The following is a 10,504-nucleotide window of genomic DNA, read 5'->3' on the forward strand; positions in this document are numbered from 1 at the left end:
CTTACAGACCTTTGGAACCCAAACACGTCCGTAACTACAGGACACCCTGTGTGTTTGTGTGCATGCGGGAAACAACCTTCCTCTGACAACAAACAGATCGGATGAATGTTACTCAAAGACGTTCGAAATCCCAACAGAGGATGAACCGCGATCGTGATTAGTATCATTCATGGAGGCATCGCCAACAAAGGTCGTGGCACTTAACCGCGCAGACGATTTTGTTCCATTTGTTCAAGCAACTTGAGACCCGGACCTCAGGATGATCAACACCTTGAGACCGAGACTCAGGATGATCGAAGTCTTGAGACCAAGACTCAGGATGATCAACATCTTGAGACCGAGACTCAAGATGATCAACACCTTGAGACCGAGACTCAGGATGATCAACGTCTTGAGACCGAGACTCAGGATGATCAACATCTTGAGACCGAGACTCAGGATGATCACAGTCTTGAGACCCGGATCTCAGGACCAGCGTCTTGAGACCGAGTCTCAGGATGATCAACACCTTGAGACCCGGACCTCAGGATGATCAACACCTTGAGACCGAGACTCAGGATGATCAACATCTTGAGACCGAGACTCAGGATGATCAACATCTTGAGACCGAGACTCAAGATGATCAACACCTTGAGACCCGGACCTCAGGATGATCAACACCTTGAGACCGAGACTCAGGATGATCAACACCTTGAGACCGAGACTCAGGATGATCAACACCTTGAGACCGAGACTCAGGATGATCAACATCTTGAGACCAAGACTCAGGATGATCAACACCTTGAGACCCGGACCTCAGGATGATCAACACCTTGAGACCGAGACTCAGGATGATCAACACCTTGAGACCGAGACTCAGGATGATCAACACCTTGAGACCGAGACTCAGGATGATCAACATCTTGAGACCGAGACTCAAGATGATCAACACCTTGAGACCGAGACTCAGGATGATCAACGTCTTGAGACCGAGACTCAGGATGATCAACATCTTGAGACCGAGACTCAGGATGATCACAGTCTTGAGACCCGGATCTCAGGACCAGCGTCTTGAGACCGAGTCTCAGGATGATCAACACCTTGAGACCCGGACCTCAGGATGATCAACACCTTGAGACCGAGACTCAGGATGATCAACACCTTGAGACCGAGACTCAGGATGATCAACACCTTGAGACCGAGACTCAGGATGATCAACACCTTGAGACCGAGACTCAGGATGATCAACATCTTGAGACCGAGACTCAAGATGATCAACACCTTGAGACCGAGACTCAGGATGATCAACGTCTTGAGACCGAGACTCAGGATGATCAACATCTTGAGACCGAGACTCAGGATGATCAACGTCTTGAGACCGAGACTCAGGATGATCAACACCTTGAGACCGAGACTCAGGATGATCAACACCTTGAGACCGAGACTCAGGATGATCAACACCTTGAAACCCGGAACTCAGGATGATCAACACCTTGAGACCGAGACTCAGGATGATCAACATCTTGAGACCGAGACTCAGGATGATCAACATCTTGAGACCGAGACTCAAGATGATCAACACCTTGAGACCGAGACTCAGGATGATCAACGTCTTGAGACCGAGACTCAGGATGATCAACATCTTGAGACCGAGACTCAGGATGATCACAGTCTTGAGACCCGGATCTCAGGACCAGCGTCTTGAGACCGAGTCTCAGGATGATCAACACCTTGAGACCCGGACCTCAGGATGATCAACACCTTGAGACCGAGACTCAGGATGATCAACACCTTGAGACCGAGACTCAGGATGATCAACACCTTGAAACCCGGACCTCAGGATGATCAACACCTTGAGACCGAGACTCAGGATGATCAACACCTTGAGACCGAGACTCAGGATGATCAACACCTTGAGACCCGGACCTCAGGATGATCAACACCTTGAGACCGAGACTCAGGATGATCAACACCTTGAGACCGAGACTCAGGATGATCAACACCTTGAAACCCGGACCTCAGGATGATCAACACCTTGAGACCGAGACTCAGGATGATCAACACCTTGAGACCCGGATCTCAGGACCAGCGTCTTGAGCCCGAGTCTCAGGATGATCAACACCTTGAGACTGGGGCCCTCCAGATGATCTACCTACCTACTCCTGACGGTTAAGAACCATCATCACCGTCGTCATCATCATCATCGTCGTCATCATCACCGTTATCACCATCATCATCATCGTCACCATCACCATCATCGTCACCACCATCATCATCACCGTCGTCATCAACACCCCTCCGTATCGCCCTCTCGCTGGAGGTGAAGGGGCGTCACAAGATCCACGGCCACCGTCACCTCACCGCCCCCGTCACCTCCACCGCCCCCCCCCCCCCAACCCTCTCCCCGGTCTCGAGACCCCGAGACCCCCGGATCTCGAGATGTTGGTCCTAAGACCCCCCCACTCCACTCCACTCCACCCCCCACCCGCCCCCACGAACATGGCAAAGGGGGGGGGGGGAGGGAGCGGAAAGTCCACATTTCCGTGACAGGGCCAGGTCCTGCAAAAGGACAACAGTGGGGAGTTTTGCGTTGACCGCGGGACGGAATGGTGAGTTGATGGTGACGGTAACGATGGTGACCGTGACGATGGTGACCGTGACGATGATGACGGTAACGATGATGACGACGATGAAGGTGACGACAGTGACGGTGACGAAAATGATGACGATGATGACGACAGTGACGGTAACCATGACGACGATGAAGGTGATGATGACGACAGTGACGGTAACCATGACGACGATAAAGGTGATGATGACGACAGTGACGGTAACCATGACGACGATGAAGGTGATATACGACAGTGACGTACCATGACGACGATGAGGATGACGACAGTGACGGTAACCATGACGACGATGAAGGTGATGATGACGACAGTGACGGTAACCATGACGACGATGAAGGTGATGATGACGACAGTGACGGTAACCATGACGACGATGAAGGTGATGATGACGAGTGACGGTAACCATGACGACGATGAAGGTGATGATGACGACAGTGACGGTAACCATGACCACGATGAAGGTGATGACGACAGTGACGGTAACCATGACGACGATGAAGGTGATGATGACGACAGTGACGGTAACCATGACGACGATGAAGGTGATGATGACGACAGTGACGGTAACCATGACGACGATGAAGGTGATGATGACGACAGTGACGGTAACCATGACGACGATGAAGGTGATGATGACGACAGTGACGGTAACCATGACGACGATGAAGGTGATGATGACGACAGTGACGGTAACCATGACGACGATGGTGATGACGGTCATGGTGCCGTTAATTGATGGTGCTGCCAGTGATGTTACCGATGGGCGCAATGTTTCTGACGACGACCAACACCCCCTTCATCATCAACATCACCACCACCAACTCCTAGGCCAACGCAAATCTACTTGGCCCCGTCACGGGAACGTGGACAAACCACCACAGCATCAACGACAACGCCCGCACGCACGCTCCGCTCCGCACTTACCACCATGCATACCGTAGGGTAGTCTCTCTCCACTGCTGCGTCAAACGGGGAGGAAGGGGAGGTAAGAGGCAGGGTGAGGAGGACGTTCAGGGTTTATGCATCGCGGCCGATTCAACACCACTGCTGCCGAAGCCACCCACCCACCTACCACCCTCCACACCTCGAACTAAACCACTAAGCCCTCACGTAAATCTCCAGGTTGAAAGACAACACAGAGACACCCACAGACTCACACAGAGACATCCACAGACTCACACAGAGACACCCACAGACTCAGAGACACCCACAGACTCACACAGAGACACCCAAAGACTCACACAGAGACACCCACAGACTCACACAGAGACACCCACAGACTCACAGAGACACCCACAGACTCACACAGAGACACCCACAGACTCACACAGAGACATCCACAGACTCACACAGAGACACCCACAGACTCAGAGACACCCACAGACTCAGAGACACCCACAGACTCACACAGAGACACCCAAAGACTCACACAGAGACACCCACAGACTCACACAGAGACACCCACAGACTCACAGAGACACCCACAAACTCACACAGAGACACCCACAGACTCACACAAAGACACCCACAGACTCACACAGAGACACCCACAGACTCGCACAGAGACACCCACAGACTCAGAGACACCCAGACTCACACAGAGACACCCACAGACTCACACAGAGACACCCACAGACTCACAGAGACACCCACAGACTCAGAGACACCCAGACTCACACAGAGACACCCACAGACTCGCACAGAGACACCCACAGACTCACACAGAGACACCCACAGACTCACACAGAGACACCCACAGACTCAGAGACACCCACAGACTCAGAGACACCCACAGACTCAGAGACACCCAGAGACTCACAGAGACACCCACAGACTCAAGAGACACCCACAGACTCAGAGACACCCACAGACTCACACAGAGACACCCACAGACACCCACAGACACCCACAGACTCGCACAGAGACACCCACAGACTCGCACAGAGACACCCACAGACTCACACAGAGACACCCACAGACTCACACAGAGACATCCACAGACTCACAGAGACACCCACAGACTCACACAGAGACACCCACAGACTCAGAGACACCCACAGACTCAGAGACACCCACAGACTCACACAGAGACACCCACAGACTCAGAGACACCCACACTCACACAGAGACACCCACAGACTCAGAGACACCCAGAGACTCACAGAGACACCCAGACTCACACAGAGACACCCCCAGACTCGCACAGAGACACCCACAGACTCGCACAGAGACACCCACAGACTCGCACAGAGACACCCACAGACTCACACAGAGACACCCACAGACTCACACAGAGACACCCACAGACTCACACAGAGACACCCACAGACTCACAGAGACACCCACAGACTCACACAGAGACACCCACAAACTTACACAGACACCCACAGACTCACACAGAGACATCCACAGACTCACACAGAGACATCCACAGACTCACAGAGACACCCACAGACTCAGAGACATCCACAAACTCACACAGACACCCACTAGACTCACCCAGACTCACACAGAGACACCCACAGACTCACAGAGGGACACCCACAGACTCACACAGAGACACCCACATACTCTCAGAGAGACATAGACTCACATGGACAACAGAGACACCCACAGACTCACACAGGCACCCATATAGACACACAGACTCACACACCTACAGACTCACACAGACACCCATATAGACCACCCACAGACTCACACAGAGGAAGCCAGACTCACAGACACCCATATAGACCCACACACTCAGAGACACCCACAGACTCGCACAAACACCCATATAGACCCACAGACTCACACAGAGAAACCCACAGACTCACACACCCACAGACTCACACAGACACCCATATAGACCCACACACTCAGAGACACCCACAGACTCGCACAGACACCCATATAGACCCACAGACTCACACAGAGAAACCCACAGACTCACACACCCACAGACTCACACAGACACCCATATACACACACACAGACCCACAGAGAGGCTCACAAAGACACCCAGACTCACACAGACACCCATATAGACCCACAGACTGAGAGACACCCACAGACTCAGACACCCAGAGACTCACACAGAGACACCCATATAGACCCACAGACTCGCACAGAGACACCCACAGACTCACACAAACACACATTTAGACCCACAGACTCAGAGACACCCACAGACTCACAGAGACACCCAGACTTGCAGACACCCATATAGACCCACACATTCACAGAGACGCACAGACATCGCAGAGAAACCCAGACTCACACAAACACCCATATAGACCCACAGACTTGCACAGAGACAGACACCCAGACTCATACAGACACCCATATAGACCCACAGACTCACACAGAGACACCCACAGACTCACACAAACCCACAGACTCACACAGACACCCACAGACTCACACAGACACCCATATAGACACACAGAACCACAGAGAGGCTCACAAAGACACCCAGACTCACAGACTCACAGACACCAATATAGACCCACAGACTCAGAGACACCCACAGACTCACACAGACACCCATATAGACCCACAGACTCGCACAGAGACACCCACAGACTCAAACACCCATATAGACCCACAGACACGCACAGATAAACCCAGACTCACACACCCACAGACTCACACAGACACCCATATAGAGCCACACAGACCCAGAGAGGCTCACAAAGACACCCAGACTCACACAGACACCCATATAGACCCACAGACTCGCACAGATAAACCCACAGACTCACACACCCACAGACTCACATAGACACCCATATAGACCCACAGACTCGCACAGATAAACCCACAGACTCACACAGACACCCATATAGACCCACAGACTCGCACAGATAAACCCACAGACTCACACACCCACAGACTCACACAGACACCCATATAGACCCACAGACTCGCACAGATAAACCCACAGACTCACACAGACACCCATATAGACCCACAGACTCGCACAGAGACACCCACAGACTCACACAGACACCCATATAGACCCACAGACTCGCACAGATAAATCCACAGACTCACACACCCACAGACTCACACAGACACCCATATAGACCCACAGACTCACACACCCAGACTCACACAGACACCCATATAGACCCAGACTCGCACAGACACACCCACAGACTCACACAGACACCCAGAGACTCACAGAGACAAGCAGACTCAGACACCCATATAGACCCACAGACTCGCACAGATAAACCTACAGACTCACACAGACACCCATATAGACCCACAGACTCACACACCCACAGACTCACACAGACACCCATAAAGACCCACAGACTCGCACAAAGACACCCAGACTCACACAAACACCCATATAGACCCACAGACTCACACAAAGACACAGACACACACACCACTCGCACACTCACACGTCTGAACCCCGGCTAATGTGGGAGCCGCAAGCCCCCACCACAATACTCCCTGCCATATCCTGCCCCTGCCCCCCCTCAACGCTACGATGACATTAAAGTTTTAAAGTTGCCGTCACAATTGTGAATGTAATTGTGCCGCTACAGGCTGAGACACAGGCACAGAGAGAGAGAGGCACAGAGAGAGATCAATCCTTTCGCGAGGCCTGTATGGAAAAAAAATCAACATCGTTGGGGTTACAACACACAAGAGACAAACCACACATTGTCCTCCGAATGCCCTTTGATGGCAATGCCCCCCACCCCCCTCCCACTCCTCCTCCTGCCCTTTGATTTGTCAAGCATTTCAGTGCCCTTTGTAGCTACATTCAATGCCATCAAATCAATGCCCTCTAGGGGTTAATGTACCATTTAGAATGCCCTTTTGTATCAATATCCATTCACAATGCCCTTTGGTTTCATACCATTTCAATGCCCTTTGTAGCAACATTTCAAACAATGCCCTCAGAGGGCGCTGTACAATTTAGAATGCCCTTTGCATCAATATCCGTTCACCATGCCCTTTGGTTTGATTACATTTCAATGCCCTTTGCAGATCAATTTTAATCAATGCCCTTTTGGGTTTCTGTACCATTTAGAATGCCCGTTTGCATCAATATCCATTGACCATGCCCTTTGGTTTCATACCATTTCAATGCCCTTTGTAGATGAATTTTAATCAATGCCCTTTTGGGTTTCTGTACCATTTAGAATGCCCGTTTGCATCAATATCCATTGACCATGCCCTTTGGTTTCATACCATTTCAATGCCCTTCGTCGCTACATTTCAAACAATGCCCTCAGAGGGAGCTGTACAATTTAGAATGCCCTTTTGCATCAATATCCGCTCACAATGCACTTTGCAGATCAATTTTAATCAATGCCCTTTTGGGTTTCTGTACCATTTAGAATGCCCGTTGCATCAATACCCATTGACCATTGCCCTTTGGTTTCATACCATTTCAATGCCCTTTGTAGCAACATTTCAAACAATGCCCTCAGAGGGCGCTGTACAATTTAGAATGCCCTTTGCATCAATATCCATTCGCAATGCCCTTTGCAGATCAATTTCAATCAATGCCCTTTTGGGTTTCTGTACCATTTAGAACGCAGTTTGCATCAACATCCATTGAGCATGCCCTTTGGTGGTTTCATACCATTTAATGCCCCTTTGTGGCTACATTTTAATCAATGCCCTCCAGGATTTCTACAATTTAGAATGCCCTTTTACATCAATATCCGTTCACAATGCCCTTTGGTTTGGTACAATTTCAATGCCCTTTGTACATCAATGTGAATCAACGCCCTCTAGGATTTGTACCATTTAGAATGCCCTTTGCATCATCATCGATGTCCATGCCCTTTGGTTTCATACCTTTTCAATGCACCTTCATAGCGACATTACAAACAATGCCCTCTTGGGTTTCTGTACCATTTTGAATGCCCTTCGCATCAATACCCATTGACCATGCCCTTTGGTTTCATACCATTTCAATGCCCTTTGCAGATCAATTTTAATCAATGCCCTTTTGGGTTTCTGTACCATTTTGAACGCCCTTTGCATCAATATCCGTTGACCATGCCCTTTGGTTTCATACCATTTCAATGCCCTTTGTAGATGAATTTTAATCAATGCCCTTTTGGGTTTCTGTACCATTTAGAATGCCCTTTGCATCAATATCCGTTCACAATGCCCTTTGCATCAATATCCATTGACCATGCCCTTTGATTTGTATTCATTTCAATCCCCCTCCCTTCGTAGCTCCAACAATTTCAGAATGCCCTCCTACACCCACCCTTTGGGCTTAATGTCATTCAGCAATGCCCCTTGCGATAAGAATGCCCAAACTCATCCCCTTTCGAAAGTCCAAACGTCCTCAACATGGCCACCGTTCTTGGCGTCAATGTCCTTCCAACCAATGCAGATTTAGTTCAATCCGAATGCCCTTTGTCTCAACACCACAATGCCCTTTTCATTCGCCCCAAGCACAGACACAGACCCTCCAAACACCCCCTCGTCAACCCAATGCCCCCTACTGCTTAAACTAAAACATATTTCCAGCAATGCCCTTTGCAGATACAATTGTCTCGGATTTATTTCAATCCGAATGCCCTTTGTCTCAACACAAAAATGCCCTTTTCATTCGTCCAGAGAGAGACAAACCCATACCACCACCCCCCTCTCAAACCAATCCCCTCTCTCTACACTAAACACCATCTCCAGCAATGCCCTTTGCAGATTCTCAGATTGAGTTCAATCCGAATGCCCTCTGCCGTAACACCAATGCCCTTTCAATTCGTCACGAGCACAGAGAGAGACCCATACCACCACCCCCTCCTCCTCAAACCAATGACCCCTTCTCCTCCTCACACTAGAAACCATCTCCAGCAATGCCCTTTGCAGATTCTCAGATTGAGTTCAATCCGAATGCCCTCTGCCGTAACACCAATGCCCTTTTAATTCGTCACGAGCACAGAGAGAGACCCATACCACCGCCCCCTCCTCCTCAAACCAATCCCCTCTCTTTACACTAAACACCATCTGCAGCAATGCCCTTTGCAGATTCTCAGATTGAGTTCAATCCGAATGCCCTCTGCCGTAACACCAATGCCCTTTTAATTCGTCACGAGCACAGAGAGAGACCCATACCACCGCCCCCTCCTCCTCAAACCAATGACCCCTTCTCCTCCTCACACTAAAAACCATCTCCAGCAATGCCCTTTGGAGATTCTCAGATTGAGTTCAATCCGAATGCCCTCTGCCGTAACACCAATGCCCTTTCAATTCGTCACGAGCACAGAGAGAGACCCATACCACCGCCCCCTCCTCAAACCAATCCCCTCTCTTTACACTAAACACCATCTCCAGCAATGCCCTTTGGAGATTCTCAGATTGAGGTCAATCCAAATGCCCTCTGCCATAACACCAATGCCCTTTCAATTCATCACGAGCACAGAGAGAAACCCATACCACCACCCCCCCCTCCTCAAACCAATGCCCTTTCTTTACACTAAAAACCATCTCCAACAATGCCCTCTCATCTCTCACCCCCCTCGGATTGTTCAATCTCAATGCCCTTTTCCTCAACACCAACAATGCCCCCCCCCCTCCCCCTTTGGACTCTGCATTCAACGCATGCCCCTCCACCGCTGAGAACATTTGACGCACATAGCCCTCTGCGTATTATTCACGCGGCAAATGCCCTTCGTCCGGAGCCGGCGCTCTTCATCGAATGCCCTTCATCGAATGCCCTTCGTAGAGTATGCAACTCAAGGATGATGCAGTCGGTCCAACCCCCCCCCCCACACCTCAACCCAACCTTCAGAATTGCACTCGCAGCGAAAACCATCATAGACGCAATGCCCTTTGGGCAGCTCCAGTTGAACCAAAAACATTCCCTGCAAATGCCCTTTGCACCGCGGTTTTGTGTTCTTGACAATGCCCTTCTCACCCCGCCC

This window comes from Lethenteron reissneri, unplaced genomic scaffold (genome assembly GCF_015708825.2).
Source record: "Lethenteron reissneri isolate LAM-NWPU_2019-01 unplaced genomic scaffold, ASM1570882v1 scaffold_1639, whole genome shotgun sequence".
NCBI lineage: Eukaryota > Metazoa > Chordata > Hyperoartia > Petromyzontiformes > Petromyzontidae > Lethenteron > Lethenteron reissneri.